The sequence below is a fragment of the Octodon degus genome, unplaced genomic scaffold, assembly GCF_000260255.1.
Source record: "Octodon degus isolate 3935 unplaced genomic scaffold, OctDeg1.0 scaffold00503, whole genome shotgun sequence".
In the NCBI taxonomy this organism is placed as follows: Eukaryota; Metazoa; Chordata; class Mammalia; order Rodentia; family Octodontidae; genus Octodon; species Octodon degus.
The window spans coordinates 114,123-133,037 of NW_004525079.1; the positions used below are offsets into that span (position 1 = coordinate 114,123).

The 18,915-nt window shown below is 41.8% G+C and overlaps 1 pseudogene; it reads left to right on the forward strand.

Annotated features, from left to right (window-relative positions):
- The first annotated feature begins 69 nt into the window (after positions 1-69).
- LOC101560085 lies at positions 70-1,757 on the forward strand (annotated as a pseudogene).
- The last annotated feature ends 17,158 nt before the right edge of the window (positions 1,758-18,915 follow it).

Consider the following 18,915-nt stretch of genomic DNA (forward strand, 5'->3'; position numbering starts at 1 on the left):
TTAGTAAGAATATCTGATTGGCAAATGACTCAATTTATTTTTGAACCTACTTCTCAGTAGTAAAGTTCACCAAATATTCTTCCATGCTACTGAAATCTTGACTGTACAATATTTAGTCTTTTGACAATAACTTATGAATATTTGTAGATGATCTAAAACATGCATATATTTTTCAAAGAAATTTCTTTCTGTGGCTGAATCTCCACACATCGGTGCAGATAGACAGCATTCAGCTCCAGTTGGCTATCAGTATGGCAAATCGTGCTGTGCTGGAGGAGCTGCTGTGATGTCAAGGAGAGCGTTGTGGGGCCTCAAGCAACAGAAGGCTGACACCCAGCACATTGAGGAAGAAGGGGCAAAGCTCCTGAAACTGAAGGCACAGCTGTGCCTTGAAGAAAGGAAACAGAATTTTGCACTCAAAATCCCCAATGGAACAAGAGACTACAGTACCTGACACATGACAGTTAAGGACAAGGTCTTTGATGTCATCACCGACTGCTTCAAACACCATGGTGAAGAAGTGATTGAACTAAAGGAAACCCTGACTAGAAAGTATGGAGAAGACTCTAAACTTATCTATGACCTGAAGGGTGGGGAGTTGCTGTCCCTTCCTTATGACCTCACTGTTCCTTTTGCTCAGTATTTACCAATGAATAAACTGACCAACATTAAATGCTACCATACAGCAAAAGTGTATCAGCGAGATAACTCAGTCATGACCCGTGGCCTATCCCAGGAATTCTACTAGTGTGATTTTGACATTACTGGGCAATTTGACCCTATGATCCCTGATGCAGAGTGCTTGAAGATCATGAGTGAGATCCTGAGTTCACTTCAGATAGAAGACTTCCTGGTCAAGGTCAAAGACCAGTGCATGCTAGATGGGATGTTCATAATTTGTGTTGGTCCTCATAGCAAGTTCCATACCATCTGTTCCTCAGTGGACAAGCTGGACAAGGTATCCTGGGAGGATGTGAAGAATGAGATGGGGGAAGAGAAGGGCCTTGCACTTGAGGTGGCTGACCACATTGGGGACTATGTCCAGCAACATGGCAGTGTGTCTCTGGTGGAGCAACTATGCCAGGATCCTAAACTGTCCCAAAACAAGCAAGCCTTGGAAGGCCTGGGAGATCTAAAGCTGCTGTTTGAGTATCTGACCTTGTTTGGCATTTCCGACAAGTTCTCTTTCCATCTGAGCCTTGCTCAAGGTCTGGACTACTCTAGAGGTGATCTATAAAGATGTGCTATTACAGATCCCTGCCCAGGCAAGGGAAGAGCCCCTTGGTATGGGAAGTGTGGATACTGGAGGGAGGTATGATGGGCTGGGGGGCATGTTCGACCCCAAACAGCACAAGGTGCCCTTTTTGGGGCTCAGCCTTGGAGTGGAGCGAATCTTTTCCATCATGGAGTGAAGACTAGAGGCTTCAGAGGAGAAGGTACAGAACACACAAACACAGATGCTTGTGGCATCTGCACAGAAGAAGCTATTGGAAGAGAGACTGAAGCTTTTCTCAGAGCTGTGGGATGCTGGTATCAAAACTGAAGTGCTCTATAAGAAGAATCCAAAGTTACTGAACAAGTTGCAGTACTGTGAGGAATCATGCATCCCCCTGGTGGCCATAATCCATGAACTTGAGCTCAAGGATAGGGTTGTAAATCTGTATTTGGTGGCCAGCAGGCAAGAGGTGGATGTTTGAAGAGATGGCCTTATGGAAGAAGTTAGAAGAAGAACAAGCCAGCCTCTCTGCATCTGCTGAGCCAAGCAAACTATCAGAGGTGGGTGGGACTGACACTATTTGAGGCTAACGCTGCATTTGTGCTTAAACAGTTTTGCACAGTTTTCTGCCCACAAGAAGACCTGAAGAGGGGTCAGAACAGAGACTTCATTTTTCTTATGATTGGCATATGACCAGCTACTACATCACTTTCAACAGACCACCATGAGGCATCATGGGGAATTAAGCCAGTCCACCTCAGGCCTGACATGGCCTCCACAGGGCTCCATTCCAGATGGAACGGATGCCTTCCTTCCACACCTGTTGCCAAAAGGTCAATAAAATGCTTCGACCTTTGAAAAAAAAAATTCATTTTAGAAAAGCCTGAAGGTTTCCATAACTTATTATTTCAAATGCTGACATACAATTAAATTAAAACAATATCACATTTGAATGACTTCCCTCCCAGTAGATTAGTGCCAAAAAGACATGACAGCTGATTCCTGTAACTCTGCCAGCCCTTAGTCTCCAGGACCTGTTTTTGGTTCAGCATTTTATGATGGCTCGGGCACCAGTGTTCAGTATCTGGAGTGAGCTGCTCCAGCATGCAGAGATATCAGTGGGACCTTGGTTAAGGCCATTACAACTGTACACCAAACAACTGTGCAACTACCAACTTTCATGCCTAATAGGTGAAGGGATGGAGGGTATTGAATCAAAAGTCAAATCTTAGGTTGTATTAGATTTGTAGACTATCTCACATAAATTATTACCTGTTTAAATAATCTCATCCCCTAATTTATTTTAATGTAGATATTTTTGTGAGCCAAATTCTAAAGAAAACACAAATATATTTATGCTTTCTGAAACTAAAGAAAATTGCAAATAATACGTAATTTCACTACACAATATTAATTTCACAGTATTTCTTGTAATGTATAGTGTTGTCTCCAAATTTGTTGTTCATATTATCATATATATGCCTGCAAAATTGGAAGAAGAAAAATAATAGGAAATTATGAAAAGGACAAACAACTGTAAAAAGAGAGAGAGAGACAGAGACAGAAAACAAAGAGAGAAAAACAAATTAAGTATTAACTTCTCCTTCCCATAGACTTGCCAAAATCCACAGTACAGTTGTCAAAATCATCCTGCTTACATATATAGATATATCTCTTTCCCCTCCCCCACTCCTGTCTTTCTGATCAACTCAGTAATTCCTTCCTTTTGAACAGGTTCATTCCCTTTTCCCAGTATCTATTGTATCCCTTAGATTTTATTTTCTCTTTCAGGTTCTCACACTAAGGAAACAATACACTTTTTGCACATGTAGGTCTGATTTATTTTACTTAAGAGTATGTTCTCTAGTTGTACTCATTTACCTATAGAAGCCTCAAACTTTTTCTGCCTAACAGCTGAATACTCCATTGTGTAAAAGTAACACATCTTCTTTATCCATTTCTCAGTTGATGGGCATTTGGGTTGCTTCCAAGATTGAGCTGTGGCAAATAGTGCTACTACATCATGGGTACACATATGTCACTGTGGTATGATGCTTTCAGTTCTTCTGGAAAAATACCCAGGAGGAAAATAGCTCATTTGAATGTGACCTCCATTGCTAGATTTTGAGGAATCTCTACACTGATTTCTATAGTGGCTGTAACAGTCTGCTCTCCCACCAACAGAGGAGAAGTGTCCCTTTTTGTGCGCAGACTCTCTAGCATTTATTGGCTATCTTCTCGAAGATAGCCATTCTTTCTGGGGTGAGAAGGAATCTCAGTATTGTTTCAATTTGCATTTCTTGAATGACAACCCATGTTGAACACCCTGTCATGTATATATTTGCCATTTGTCTTTCTTTATCTGAGAAGTGTATAATCATTTCAGATGCCCATTTTTGGATTGAGTCTTTGAATTTGGGGGGCCTGATTTGTTAAATTTTTTATATGTTCTAGATAGAAAATGTTTGTCAGAGGGAGAGTTAGCTATAATTTTTTCCAAGTTCACAGGTTTTCTTTTTATTCTGTTGGAGAATTCTTTTATTTTCCATAATGTTATTGAAAAACAAGTAGCAAGGAGACAGTTTCAAACCAAATTGGTAGGACAGTTTCAATAATTAACACATTGCGTACATTCTTCCTAGTGGTTAATTGCTGTACAAGATGCAGACATGATATCCTATTTACAAACACTATTAGAACAAATCCCTCTATTCATTAAGAGAATGCAACTATGTATCTATCTTAACCATTTTGAATACAGAGATACAAAATGGACATTCATCAGTATCCCCTTTTTTGTTAAGTTCCGTTATTTCAATATTATAGGTGTGTCAACTCAGCAAAATATTGTAAAAGAGTGCAGTAGTCCATAATAGTATTGGGTCTTCCGCTTGACTGGCAATGTCAGAAATTGTTGACCTGAGTCCCCTACAGCTCGATGTAACACCATAGTTTTACTTCTTATACTTCGTTTTTATACTTTTCTGCTGGACAGTTAAGACCAAGTTAAAGCAGAACCTATGCAACAAGAGTTGTAGCTTTTGGGTCTGAGAAGGTCAGTGAAATCCCCTCAGGATGTATCCTGAGATCTTGTACCTCAGATTGTAGAAGGTTTGTCAGTGTTAGCCACGTGGATATGTCACAGCAATTGCTTGGCCAATGTGCTCTCGGTGAAAGCCTGAATGTGTTCTCTCCATGACTCTCCTTAGGCACACTCTACATCCTCGATCACTTTCCTCTTTGGCCCCCATAATCTCCTTGATCAGAAAATTTGGGACACTACCGTGTTACATGACATTACAGTACAAATTCTCATATGTCCTGAGTTGGAGAATTCTTTTGAAGTGCAGAAACTTCAAAAACATGACATCTCAGTTGTTGATACTTGGAAGTACTTCCTGTGCAGTTTGCTGTTTGTTCATAAACTCTCTACCTACTCCAATGTCTTCAAGATTTCTACCTACATTTTCCTCCAGGAGAAGTAGTATTTCTCTTTTAATATTTAAATCTTTGATCCATGTTGACTGTAGTTTAGTTCATGGCTCAACTTGCTATATCTAAAATTATTCCATTATAAAAACTTTCTTACTGCACTCTGCTGGTTATTTTGAAATCTTCTCTAAGGAATCTATAAGCAGTTCAACCTTGTCAATGGAACACTGTACTAAAATGTCTTCTTCAGGAAGCACTTGAATTCCACTTTTTAAGCTGTTAGCCATATCCTGCTTACATGAAGCTTATCACACTATCCTCAGAACATTCCATCTTATCATGGACAGCATCAAGAAAAACTTTCCCAAACCATTTGAGTCCTTTCTGAGATTATTTGAAAATCTCCGACTTCATGTACTAGACACAAAATCTTTGACCTCTGGGAAGGCAGCATGGAGTGAGGCACAGCTGCTGAGCAGCCAAAGAGGAGCCACCATTACATTGCAGATGCATTCTATTATTTTTGTCCTGAAATCCCTGAGTGTAAGTCATCTAGTGCATGGGAAATAAGTTCACCTTGAGGAGAAAAGCTTAGCAAAGAGAACTCATTGCTTAAGTGGAAAAAATCTTTATTTTTCTATAATTTTCTTTTGTTTTGAAGAGTAAAAGCAAAAGCAAGAAAAACAAAAACAAAGAAAAAAGCAGGGTAATACAACAATATACCCATTACACATTATCAAAACAAAAGTAGCTGATTCCTATGAATAACCCATTACTATTATTGACCACTGGACTATATTAGATTATTTTGCTGAATTCACACACCTACAATATTTAAATGACAATGGAATACCAATCTATAACAAAACTAAATGAAAAAAGGGAAACAAATGGAGGACGATTTTGTATCTGCATATGCAAAATAGGATAGATATACAGCTACTGTCTCTTAATTCAATGAAAACAAAGATTTGTACTAATGGTGTTTGGACAGGATATCATGTCTGTATCTTGCACTATGAATAACCACTACAAAGACAACAATACACTAATTAGTAATTATTAAAACTGTCTTACTAATAATCAGTTTTGAAACTATCTCATTGCTATTTGTTTCTCATTAAAATTAAGGAAGAGTAGCTGATTAACAATGATTGATATTTTATCTATTTTTATCATCAAATCTGCTTCTCAGATTAACAGATATAGTTATGAAAGTTGAGATGTAAGATTGTATATTACCACGTTTTCAAAAAATCTTAAATGTCTTATTTTATCTATGATCTTAAGAATGAGTTCCTATTTAAATTTTGTCATTGTAAATTTCATTGTGTTTAGGAAGTAATTATAAGAAAAGCTCAAGTTACTATGTAATTGTTCATATACTTCAAATATTTGTAGGTGAATTTAAGGTTGTATATCTGTTCTTACATGCCTACAGCTTAAAAGAGAACTTTTCACCATCTAAACAAATGTTCGTTTCTCAGTCTCTACACACATGAACTCACAATCCCCACATTTGTGTTGTAATCTAATTGAGAATTAAATCTTGCCTATCTCAAAATCATGTCCTTAATTCCACCTTGGTTTTGCTCAATTCATTATCAAATCTGAAATGTGTTTTCCCTTCATCTTCTCCCTGTGACTTTTTCTTTTAAGGTTTATGTGAAATATTAACTTCCTCTATCCAATAAGACTGATTTCTAAAGAAAAAGTCTAGGAGCATTTAGGAAAAGAAACAGAGGTCACAACAAACCCGAATAGAACGTTGATGGAGAAGTCATTTCAGGGCTGAAACATTGAATTTCACTTCCAATCTCCTTACAGTGTATGTGCTTGAGAGGGCTGGGAATCTCTTACAAGCCATAGCAATTTTTTTTATAATTACTGTTTGTGCTTTAGAATATTTTCAGCTGCTTATGTTTATTTCCTTTTACTTATCCTTTTAGGACAAGTCTGTGATGGCTCAGTTTTGAAGAATGGATTGACACACAAATTGCTCAATGGTACACAGCCTCATCTTGCTGAGACATACAGTATGATTTTGGACTAGATTAAAGGACTAAAAAGAACACCTGTTATTGAAGAAGGTGGCTGCTGCTGGGGGCACAATTTGGTGGATTCTGCATCTGAGTTCTCATGGCACAGATTCCAGCAGGACCTGGGAGAAAAGGCTGACTGACTGTTAATACCTCAGTCAATAGATAGCTGTTGCTGGGCCTCAGGAGCAAATGGAACCCTGTGGGAGCACACAGGGATGAATAGGTGGATGAAGGTGGACATACAAGCAGCTTCCTGCAGCAGCATAGAAATGGAATGGTCTCCGGGCAGTGCAGGGCATCCAGAGCTTGAGGCACCAGAAAGGAGCGAGCACAGATACTGGCCTTAAGCCATGGGATAAGGAGGATTATTTAGTTTTTCATTGGAATCCGGAGTGCTGTAATTTCTAATCCCTATGTTATTGCATGGACAATTTTTCTTATGTATTGGATAGTGCTACAACTCAAAGGATTAGGAATTTCAGACACCAGTTGGCAGAAGAAGAAAATCTGTCAGCTCTCTGGTCTGAAATCAGGATGGATCTAAGAAGCCATTAGAAAGCATAGGCCTCAGTGTGAAACCATGGATGTATTTAACACCTTTAATATGCTCCAGGGATATTTGCAAAAAAAATTACCTGCATACTTGGCAAAACATAAATAAATTTTAATTGGTGCCCAATTAAAAACAAGTTTACTAGAAAAATGAATAGAAATGTATTTTTGTGGAAGTACACTTAGAAAATTTTTAAGGAACTCTGTGGAAGGCAACCAAGTGAGCAAGCTCCCCTCCATTTGTGAATGCTAAAGTGGCCAGTGTAATATGTTACTGTCTTTATTGAACAATCTTGCATTAGAAGTCTTTATCTGAAATTATTACATACCGTTGCAATAACAATAAGTCAAGAATAAGCTACAATGATAGTGAGAACTTTCTTTCCCTTCCATTCTACTGGCCTCATTACAACTGATGTAGCAGAACTTCAGACCAAACTATTGTGGTGACAATGAAGAAAGAAAGTACAAGAACAATGGTGTTTAGTTTTATATCTTTTCTTGTTAATGGATAATCCTTAAGAGAAAATGACAACAGATATGTAAGTAAGGTTATAGATGACAGACACATCCCCAGCCTCTCCAATCTACTTGTTTGTCAGGTAACTCTGGAACCACTCTGAGCAAGAAGACAAAACTGTAAGCACACAGATAAGGAGGGGGAGATAGAGTGCCTATTTCTGATCTGAGATGGAAAAGAGGGCTGCAGGGGAGCATTGAGAGCAATAAGGTTCTGGAAATCCTGCTCCTGGGAGCAGAGGCCATAGTTCTGAACTGAATGGATAGGATGAGAGTGTATAGCAGCACCAAGCAAGCGATTTAGTCATGCAGTAAAATGAGATGTGCCCATAGCTATGACTCATTCATTCCCAAATAAATGCATTTGCCTAGAGTGACCAGGCAGATAATGAAACTGAATGGAAGGGCTGGAATTGAAACGCCAGGCAGAAAGAACATGTCCTATTAAGAGAAAGCCACTTGCCCAGAGGTCACTGTGGTCATGAAGGGATGATCACTCAAATTCTCTGATTTTCAGGAGAAGCAGAAGTCTCTGTCCCACTTAGCCCATTAAAAATACAAAGAAAAAGAGATACCCTTACAATGACAAAAGCTAACTATTTAAGAGGGAAGTAACAAAAATATACTACAAATGTTAAAAAAACAACTTACAGCAGAAAAAGAGATCTCTTTGTATACTCTTTTGGTAATATAAATGAGTACAGTTGTTACAGAAGAAATTTATGAAATTTCCAAAGAAAACTAGAAATAGAGCAACCTCTTCAGTATGCCTCCTAGCTCTCAGGAGTTATTCCTGTTCCCCATTCCTTTTTCCCAAAAGTAGTCCTACTTTAAAGAAAAACAGCAGAAAGAAAACAAGAAATAAAGTTATTATATCACAATCATCTTCAGTATATAAAGAAAAAAAATACTATGTCAAATTGATAGGTACACACCCATATTCACAATAGCCAAGATGTGAATTAAGCTCAGTGTTCATCATTGGATAAAGGTAATGAAGTATGAATATAAATTGAAACATTATTCAGCCTTTAAAGTGATGGAAATGTTGTCATTTTTGATGAGGTGGATGATCCTGGGAAAGACTAATATTAAAGAAGCTTTGCACAGAAAGACATGATACACAGGATCTCACTTGGAGAATGTAAATGTGCTGAACTCATACCCCAGAGTAGAATGGTGGTTAGTAAATTGGAGGGCATGGTAGGGAGACAGATATACAAAAAGACAGATATATTTGAGAGTGTAGGGAGCTGCATATAACCGCGCCCTAAGATGCCGCCAGTTTCCGCCTTCCACCCTCTCAGGGGGTGAGCGCTCCTAGTAATAAACAATTCCATATAAGGCCAAGGCTTGGGCTAATGCATTGCTTCTGCATACCTGGACCAATGGACAGTACATACGTGGCACCCCATGATTGGAAGCCCTACGACTTATAAGCTAAGAGCAGGGGCCTCGGGAGAGAGAAGAGAAATGTAAGAGAGCAATAAAGGCTGCGCAGAGACAACCAGAGGTCGCGTCTTCCTTGCTGGCAAGGCTGCGCGTGACATGAGAGATCTTTTACAGCGTTTTTACTCTATATAATAATCTACTGTGTTCTTACGAAATACTAAGAAAAGGTGGTTCTCTGTATCAGAAAAATATGACTACATGAGGTAGTGCATGTCAATTTAAATTGCTTGATCTAGCCATTGCAATACACACACACACACACACACACATATATATATATATATATATATATATATATATTCAGAATATCATATTCTACATGATTAATACATATGCTTGCTAACTATTTTTTAAAAAATCAATTCTATAGAAGGGTGAGCTATTCAGCAAGTCTATAGACTAATCTACCAGTAAGTTTAGTGCTGAATTACTCTAAATATGTTGTTCTCTTTATATGAATATTTATCATGCACAAGTGAACTTTAAGAATAAACTTGAAAATATTCATGTAGGGAAGATACAATGTATTGTCTTAGTTAATGTCTTCGGGCTGAGACAAAATGCCACAAACTCATAGTTAAAGTTGGAAAAGTTTATTTCCGCTCACCATCTGTAGGTCTCCGTCAAAAGCCAGCTGGCTCAAAGGCACAGTGGCAAGTGGAGGAGCACCACAGAGAAGAAACAGTCCATGGGAAAGCAGCAAGGAGATGCAAAAGCAGCAAGCAGCAGCAGCAGCGAGCCTGCCTTCTTTCTGTCCCTACAAGTCTATTGACAGTGCCACCTGTACCCAAAGTAGGGCTTCCATTATCCACACACTTAATTCCAGATTCACACCCTTAAACTTCATTCACATATCCTAATCCAGCCACCTCCAAAACTCCCCACCTATCACTGCAGGTGGCTTTGCGAGACATCTACATACAAGGAACATATAATACTTTCATGCTTAAATATATATAAAAATCATTTCTACTTGGATGGAAATACAGTAGAATCAATGAATTACATTTTTAAGATCAGCTACATGTGATTCTGAGGCATCAGGATAGAATGACTACATTTAGAGGACCTAGTTTAATCATTGTTGCATGAGAAGATACATCTATATTCAAGATCACAAGCCCAGCCATCCATAGTCCTCACCATACAGTACTGGTAGAATTTTATTTTTGGAAGAACGAGGGATTGAACTCAGGCCCTTGAGCTTGCCAGGGAAGCACTTATTCCACTGAGCCATCTCCTCTGCCCCAATATTTGTAGAATTTTAAGATTTTCTACATATACCTGTCTATAAATAATCTAAAGTTATTTGATGATATGCTAAATAATATAATCACATAAGTGTAATCATGTATTTGTGGATAACGTTCCCTTTTTAGCTGGCTAAATGATCTTTTTCCAACCATTCTCCCATCAATTGACATACACATTGTTTCTAGTATTCTTGTCATTAGAGCAGGATTTGGCAATTCCCTTGCAAGAAGCTGAATGCATTAAATAATATCTTTAAATACTAATGACTATCTGTACGGAAGCAACAATCAGGTTAGAATGGATAAAAGGATCTATGAGGCCATTATTGTTGTCGTTGTTTTTGATAAAATAAGTTTACTACGAAATATGAGAGTGTCTTCTCCAGTGGGTACTAAACTTTCCAAGGAACCAGTGTTTGCAAATAACATGCCCCTGTCTTCCCAGCAGCACGAAATATTGACTGTATTTTAGGTTTTGTTAGTCTGGTTAGTATCAAGTGATAGATATCATCTGTGTTCTCCACACATATTAATGAATTTGAGCATTTTATATGAATGCTTGTCATTTGGCTGCATTTTGTGTGAGATTTCTTTTTATAATCTGCTTTCACCTTGTGGATATTGTATTGCATATGAAAATTTGTATAAAGGTACATTAATATTTTCCATGATATATGTAGTTATATCATAACCACATATATGTGTGTGTATATATATATATATATATATATATATATATATATGTAATATTATATAATGAACTCTTTGCCATATAGATACAGGTATGGACTATCTTTTAGGGTTTCTTGGCAATGGTGGTTTGGTTTTTTTTTTACTATTGGGGATGAAACTCAGGCCATGTACCTGCTAGGCCAGATCTCTGCCACTAGCAACACCACAGCCCAACACTTTCTATGTTCTTTAACTCTTCAAATTTTGCCTTTTGTCTTGATCTATATTTCTTGCTAGTCATAAGAAATATTTCTATTGAAAAAAAACATTTTTCCAAACGTCACTTTCTAATGTATACTTCTTCACTAAGTAATATTTTTAAAAAGAAAATTTATCCACTAATTCATCATTTCCAATTTTTAGTTTTTCATGCTTTCCTCATGAAAGAAACTTACAAAGTGCAGATCAGCTTATGCCTTGCCTCAGCTTAATTTTCTCATATTGCTGTATCTTAAACATGGAAAGTGTGACCACCACAGGGTTTTATAAACCAGTGCAAGGACACTCAGGGGTGTTTGTCTACAGGAAGCCAGCTGAGCCTCATCCCTGTCAGGCCCCACTGCAGGCTCCCAAGCAGGCACACCAGACCCAAGGCTGCCTGATTTGTGCTAACAACTAAGAAGCCTCCCCAGCCCTCCGCTGCTGAGAGGAAGCCTTCTCCGTTCTCAAACCAGTGGAAATGTACTTGATGTCCAGTTACCTGGAAGCCCCATTCCCACACCCACACATCCTAGCTTTCCACACTTCCCAGAACTGCCGCCATGGTCACTTGTGAGGAGCCACGCTTGAGTCTGGGGCCGGCCAGCCTCACATGGGAGATGATTGGCCAGGAGCCGTGCCTGACTTGAGATCAGCAACATCGGCACCAGACCCCAGTAACTCTCCTGGATCTGGGGTCAAGCATGCACAGAGCCCCAGGCATCACCGAGTCCTGCAAGCTAGCCTACTCCAGTCCTGTAGCCATGGGGAGCACAAATCCCATTGCCTGTGATGTTTTGCAGCTCTAAGAGGTTCTGACCAGTGTAGAACAGATGGAAAGGGGCCAGGTGGATGGTCACATCGTCTCTGGTGCAGTGAGTAGAGACTTTTTCTCTGAAGATTCTAAAGGCAAGGCTTTTGGGTTACAAATGGTTACAAGGCTTTCCGCTGGGCTGCGGGTGGGTCCACAGGGCAGAGGTGGGTGGGGGATGGCTTGTGCGCACCGTGGCCACAGGCGCTATCCTGAGGCTCTTAAACTGTGTGTGTGCTTGTGCTTGCTCTGATAGAGCCTTGTCCTGGTGAGGTGCTCTCAGCTCAGCAGGACATAGCCTACACTCACTATCACAGGCTCAGTCCCTGACTGAGTTGTCCCAGCTGGTGACAAAAGGGACAAATGAGCCCGGGCGAGCCACGTTGTCCTCTTGGCCCAGGCCACATGAGAGGTGGCAGGAGTTAGTGGAGGGGCATCTCCTAAAGCCCAGCCCCAACACTCTGCACAGTAGTAACCTGCCCGCCTTTCCAAGAAAAGAATTTAGGCTCCTCTGGCTCCTCTCCTGGTGATCAGCATTTGCAAGTGTGAGTTCCAGGGAGAAGGGTTCAATCTGGAATCTTACATAGGGAGATTGGGGGTACCCTGAACTAGGTTTATAGATCATATCAACTTTTTCAGACTGTGAGAAACAGTCATGTCCCACACCTAACTACAGCAGTTTAAACCAGGTCTGTCCTAAGAAATAAGGGAGGAACTTTCCCAACCCTAGAAAACTGCTGTGCATCCGAATTCCGGCTGGTAACCTTACAACTCAGTGAGGTCCTGTCCAAGAATGTAAAACAGGCTAGGGTTACATTCAGTGCAAGGGCCCTATGCTCAATACCCAGCCGGGAGGGAAGGGAGGGAAGCAGTGCAGATAAGAACTTGCAAACATGATGAAAAATTATTTTGTCAGAATTGTAGCAGTAAAGGTTTTATACCTGGAGAGAAATTTCCATTTAATCATGTTATTATATCCTACCTGTGCGATGTGTAATGCAGACACCCTGAGTGTACTGGTGATATGAACACCCAGTACTTTAGAAAACACACTAACACTGCAGCTCTCTCCCATTCCACTGCCCAAGTCTGGCTCTGAACTAGGAAGTGTACTTCTTCACCAGCAGTGGAGGACAGACTTGATTTCCTCTCATCCAACCTTGCATTAGGCAACTGGTATTTTTCATGTTAGCTATTCAAGTAGGCTTGGCCTACAAAGAATCATGATTTTTAATTGCATTTCTTTAATGGGTTTTAACTGTTTTTCTTTAATGGCTAATTATGGTGAATTTCACATTTTTTAAGGGATTCACTCAGTCACTAAATTGTCAAACTGAGCTGAAGCTTCTCATTTTCCTGCCTCAGTCTCTCCTCAGGATAATCCAATCTCAGGGCTGCCCCACCACACTCACCCTCAACATTTTCATTTCCCTATTTAGTAACTTGTCTTTCGTTTCTTTTGTCTCTTTTCTAACAACATATTGTTTATTTTAAGTTTGGGGGAACTTTATAAAACACATTCTATACATTTGTACATTCAAGGACAAGTTCTGCACATATTTTGTCCAGTTTGTGGAGCTGGCTTACCCAGAGCTCCAAGGGAGAGGAGCAGCCTCCTGCAGTACTCTTCCCAGGTCTCCACCCGGCCCTGGATGGTGCTGACTCCAAGCCCTGGGAGGGAAGCATGGTTCTTCCGGATTCTGCGGAGCTCCTGAGGAAGAAGACTCTATGAGGGATGTTGAGCACTTAGGCCTGGATGAGCCCCATCCCAATCCCTCAGATCTCATAGAGCCCCCGCAGAGGAGAAGCAAGGGCTAAGAGAGTCCAAGATCTCAGTTACCATCAAGGAGAGAGCCAGCAGGGAGGACTGGGTCACAACAGCCCTGGGAAGGAGAGTCTGAGGTCTATGCGGGGCTCAGGGCTCAGACCTCAGAGAACATGAAGGTAAAGAGTAGTCCCAAGGCCCTCCTGAAGCTGACCCAGGGCCCCTGGGAATCTAGTACTCCACAAAACCTGGGTACGGGCCAAGGTAGTCAGGATGCAGTGCCTGAGCACAGTGTTGGCGATGCTCTGGGTCACACTCGAGAGCTGAATGAAAGTGGTGCAGATGGTGGCAGCCCGGGACTCCTTGGCTTTTTTCTCATGCTGCATCCAGGTGGAATCCTGCAATGGGGAGAGTACCATTTTTAGAAATAGTACTGGGCCCTGACTAAGACCACAGAATCCTATGAAAGGACAGAGACCGAGGATTAGGTCTGGAGCTCAGGAAGTAGGACTGTGGCCCAAGCCTAACGGGAAATTGTCGTTTGGTTTCCCTGCCATTGAGGACGTCTTACAAAACAGTGATGCAGTTGTGTACAAGATGGAGCTAGGAATTGAACAGATGACCCTGAACAGCAGTTCTTTATTGCAGATGCCTTTCCTTCTGTGCACAGCCACTTCCCATATCCCTCAACATGACCCACAACAAGGTCAGGAGAGACCACCAGCCTGTGAGGCTTTCCTGCACTCACCCTGCATTTCATGGTCATGGATGCAGTCCAGCGTGGCAGCACTGGTACAAGTGGCCCTGCTCTAGCTGGCTCCAGCTCCACATTCATACATGTAGTTGCTTTCTTCTTTGTAAATATAGACCGAGGTTGCTTTATGGGTATACGTGGCACTGGAGCTATTAGCAAAGCTAACTCTCGCTCCAGCATGGGTTGTGGATCTGCCTTTGGTTTGGAAGCTGCTGCTGGAGCTGATTCTCACTCTCCAGTTGTACCTGGATCTGGTGGTGGTGCCAGATAAAAGGTGGCCAAAATCAGTGACTTGCTCTGAAACATTCTCTGCCTACCCAAGAATCATCCAACACTGATTTCAAAACAGAAGATCTGCTCGCATGATATTTCACTGCCTGAGGGGCCTGAGACTCATGTTTGGGCCTCGCCTATCCCATCCAGGAGTCTACTCCTGCTGCATCCAGCACACTCTCCTCTTGTACTCTGGAGAACCCAGCCCAGCCCTCCTCACACTCAGTCATGGTTCTCTTGGTCTCCTTGTCTTCCAGCTGCATCAATTGAAGGTACACACGGTGTTCCAAGTCTGAGCCAGGCATGTGCACTTGCACATACTCCAGCAGCTGTTTGAGTCATGCGAACTCCGGTGGCTGAATGAACTGGTCTGAGTAGTTTTCAAGCCACATGCCAAAGATGGTAGAGATGGCACTGAGGGCAGATGGGTGGGCAGTGTCAGGAAACTCAACCACACTACAGGACGCCTCCACTAGAAGGAGCCATAGATCAACTACTCCCTTTCTTCAGAGAAGCTCACATGCACTGCTCTGTGGAACGTGGGATTCCCCTCTTCACTGGAAGGTAAGTTCTTCAGTGCTTTTTGCTCCCACCCACCATGACTCTGCTCATGCTTCAACCTGTAATCCATGCTAGTAGGCTGCTTCTATCTGTAAGGCACCTATGGGTCTTCTCCTTCCAACCACACTCCTACTGAGGGGTGAAGCCAACCCCTACATTTACTAAGTTGCCTAGAAGCTACTGCCAAAGTGGCAAGGCCAGGTATGAGCATGCCATTCCTGAAACAGCCACTGTGCCCTAGTGAGAGGTGGGGTGGGCACACATGTTTGGAAAGGGCTCTGGTGGGGATGGATCTTCACAGGACTTGGCACAAAACCCTGATCTCCCCTCTGTTTCCTGGTCTAGGACACCACCAACTGCTCTTATTTTCTCTTCTTTCAGAAGAAGGCCCTGACCTCAGCCCTTCAAGAAGAAAGCCAAGTACAGGAGCTGTTTGCCCACATCCATATCACAGATCCAGTTTCCCACTGTGGACACAGGAGCTTCCTCTTGAACTCACTTTTTCAGTTGATCCACATCCAGAGACCTGCCATTCTTGCTGGAGTGATGGAGGCTTTGACCATACACAGAGGTCATCAGACTATCACATCTGTAGTCAGCAAAATAAAATTGTACTTTAGGTGTGAGCATCCTTGCTTAGGGACAACAGGCTTCTCCACACTTGCTCAAGATGAAGATTTAACTGACACTCCCCTCTTCTCCATAGCACAGAGAAAATGAGAGAACACAGAGATAATGCCCCAGGAGTTCAGGCCCCATTTTATTTCCAGAAAGGAGGAGGAGACTGGCGGTATCTAGGAGCCAGGAAGCAAGCCTGAAGAGTTGGCCTCTTTTTTTTGGTACCCTCTCCCCTCTCTACCTTCCAATGAAAGACCTTGCACACCTAGACATTGTAACTTGATTTGAGGCCAAGGCAGCACCTCCATTCCATTTGAGTGAGATTTGAAGAAAGCCCCTCTCTTTTTCCCTAAAGTAAGTAGATTCCTTTGGTTAGGGATGAGTGAGCCCATAGACCTGAGAGGCTGGTAACCAACCAACCTTAAGGTCTGATGGCTTTTGTCTTCTTGTTTCTCTACATTAACACAGAAATAAAGCCTAGGAGATCAAGTAATTTCCTTAGCTCTGAATTGGCTAGTTACCCAGGAACGTGCCTATATATGAGGATGGGGTCTTATCTGTGTGTGCCATGAGTGAACCAAACCATCTCCTTCTCAGACATCTCCTCTAGTCCCAACCCCTTCAGTATACCCTCAGGGTTTCCATTCTGCCTGCATCCAAGGCAGGAGGCTCCCAGGTAGAGTCCTGAGCCTCCCTTACAGATGGTGAATGTGCTCTGCAGCTTCACGTAAGGGAGGACCAAAACGGAGGGCTTCTGTGTGTTAATGAAAAGGGACTGTAACACCCAAGGGAAGCATGATACTGGGTAACTCATGTATACAACAAGCCCAGAATGGGCATTGTCAGGCTCCTTTGGTCCTGACCACAGTTTACATGTCCTTCTATGAGCACCTCAGTTTCCACACAACAAAGTGGATCATAGAGTGATTCCAGATGGTGCTGAGCTTCCCTTGTCTACCAGATGGTGCACAAACCTTTGCAATAGCAGATCCAGCACCTGCTGCATGGTGCCAAATGTTTGGTAAGTTGTAAAAAACTTGTGGAGGAATACGTGATTCCCATTATGTGCAGATGGCACAAGAGAGTTGACCATAGACTCCCTTACATCAGTCTCCAGAAGTTCAAGGCAAGCTCGAGTTTCCACAGTGTGACCTGGCTCCTTTTCACCCTGGAGTGGGACCATGGAAACAGTAGATGTATTAGTCACATATCTGTCTGTGGGACCAGGACTCTACACAAAATCAGGGGAGGAGAGGCTTACTTGGGCCACAGTTTTAGAGAGTCTATGCCATGGTTGGCTGGGCCCAAGGCAGAAATGCCAAGATCCAGGGGAAAGGCAGAGAAAAGTGGTTCCCCAATCAGCCAGAAAGCAGAAAGGAAAAAAAACAGTGGAGACTGGGGTAAAATATAACCTCCAGAGTCACAGCTACAGTGACCCTCCTCCTCCACTTTGGCCCCAATTCCTAAGAACACATTTAGCAATGGCATTGTAGTGCATTGGTCCATCGATGAATATGTCAATGACAATCTCATCACCTCCAAAGGCCTCAATTCTAGATTCATGAGACATGTGGGATCATTTTACATTTAAACCACACCTTAAAAATGGTCAAAAGACTCTGCCACATGATGAGAACATGGCAGATTTTGTGTTGACCTTCACTGATGTGTATGGACACACACACACACACACACACACACACACACACACACATGGAGGGTTTGGATTCACACAGGGAAATCAGAGTAGTGTGCTAGCCTTTGCTAACCTGTCCTCGGCTACTGTGTGCCCCACTTTGACTCCTCTGAGAAAAGGGCCACAGGCAGCTGATTAGTCGGGCACCCATTTCTCCAGTTGTGGCTGAGTCCTCCTCTGGGAGGTCTCCTAGTGTCTGAGCCTTGGGAAGTCCGGAAGCAACAACAAAACATCTTCACATGTCCTATGTCTCCAGACAAGTGAGCAGGCATCAGTTAGTTCTGTTATGTGCTGCTTAGCAACAGGTTCCCGAGCACTATCTCATCATGAAGGAAGTGAGGTCATCGATTGGGGTCTCCTTAACTGAACTTTTCCTCATACTGGACTTCAAACAGCCTTGGGGCTGCTGGCTGCCCCTGACCCACACCAGTACACAACCAGAACAACACAGTGACATAAAAGCACTTGACCACCCTTCCCAAGTAGGCCAGGGCTTAGCTATCACACAAAGAAACATATAGACCCTGCCAAGATTACTCAGGATTAGCTTTAGATGTTAGAGTTTAGGACTAGATGTTAGGGTTAAGCTTTATTGTGACGGTCGGAGTTTGATTTACATGTTAGAGTCAGAATGAGGGTTTAGGATTCACAGTCAGTGTTTAAGGTAAAGGCTCAGTGTTCCATGAAGGATTATGCCTTAAGGGTATGCATAGGGGTTAGGTCCTGGTGTAGAGCCACTGTGCTATGATTATAGTTAGGTTTGGATTAGAGTTAGATTTATGTGTTATTGTTTGAGTCATTGAGATGACTACATCATGCTTTATTGCTAGGACTTTGGTTAAAATAGGGCTAAAGTTAGAACTTAAGAGTTTTGCTGGCAGTGTTTGGTTACCTTTAAATGTTAGAGTTAGGGGTTAGGGTTAGAATTACTTTCATTGCTATATTAGTAGTAAGATGAGAAGCTTGACTAAATTTTGAAACATAAAAGATTTTCGGCTTCCAACAATTCTTAATGATTTCTACTGTTTAAATCCCCCTATA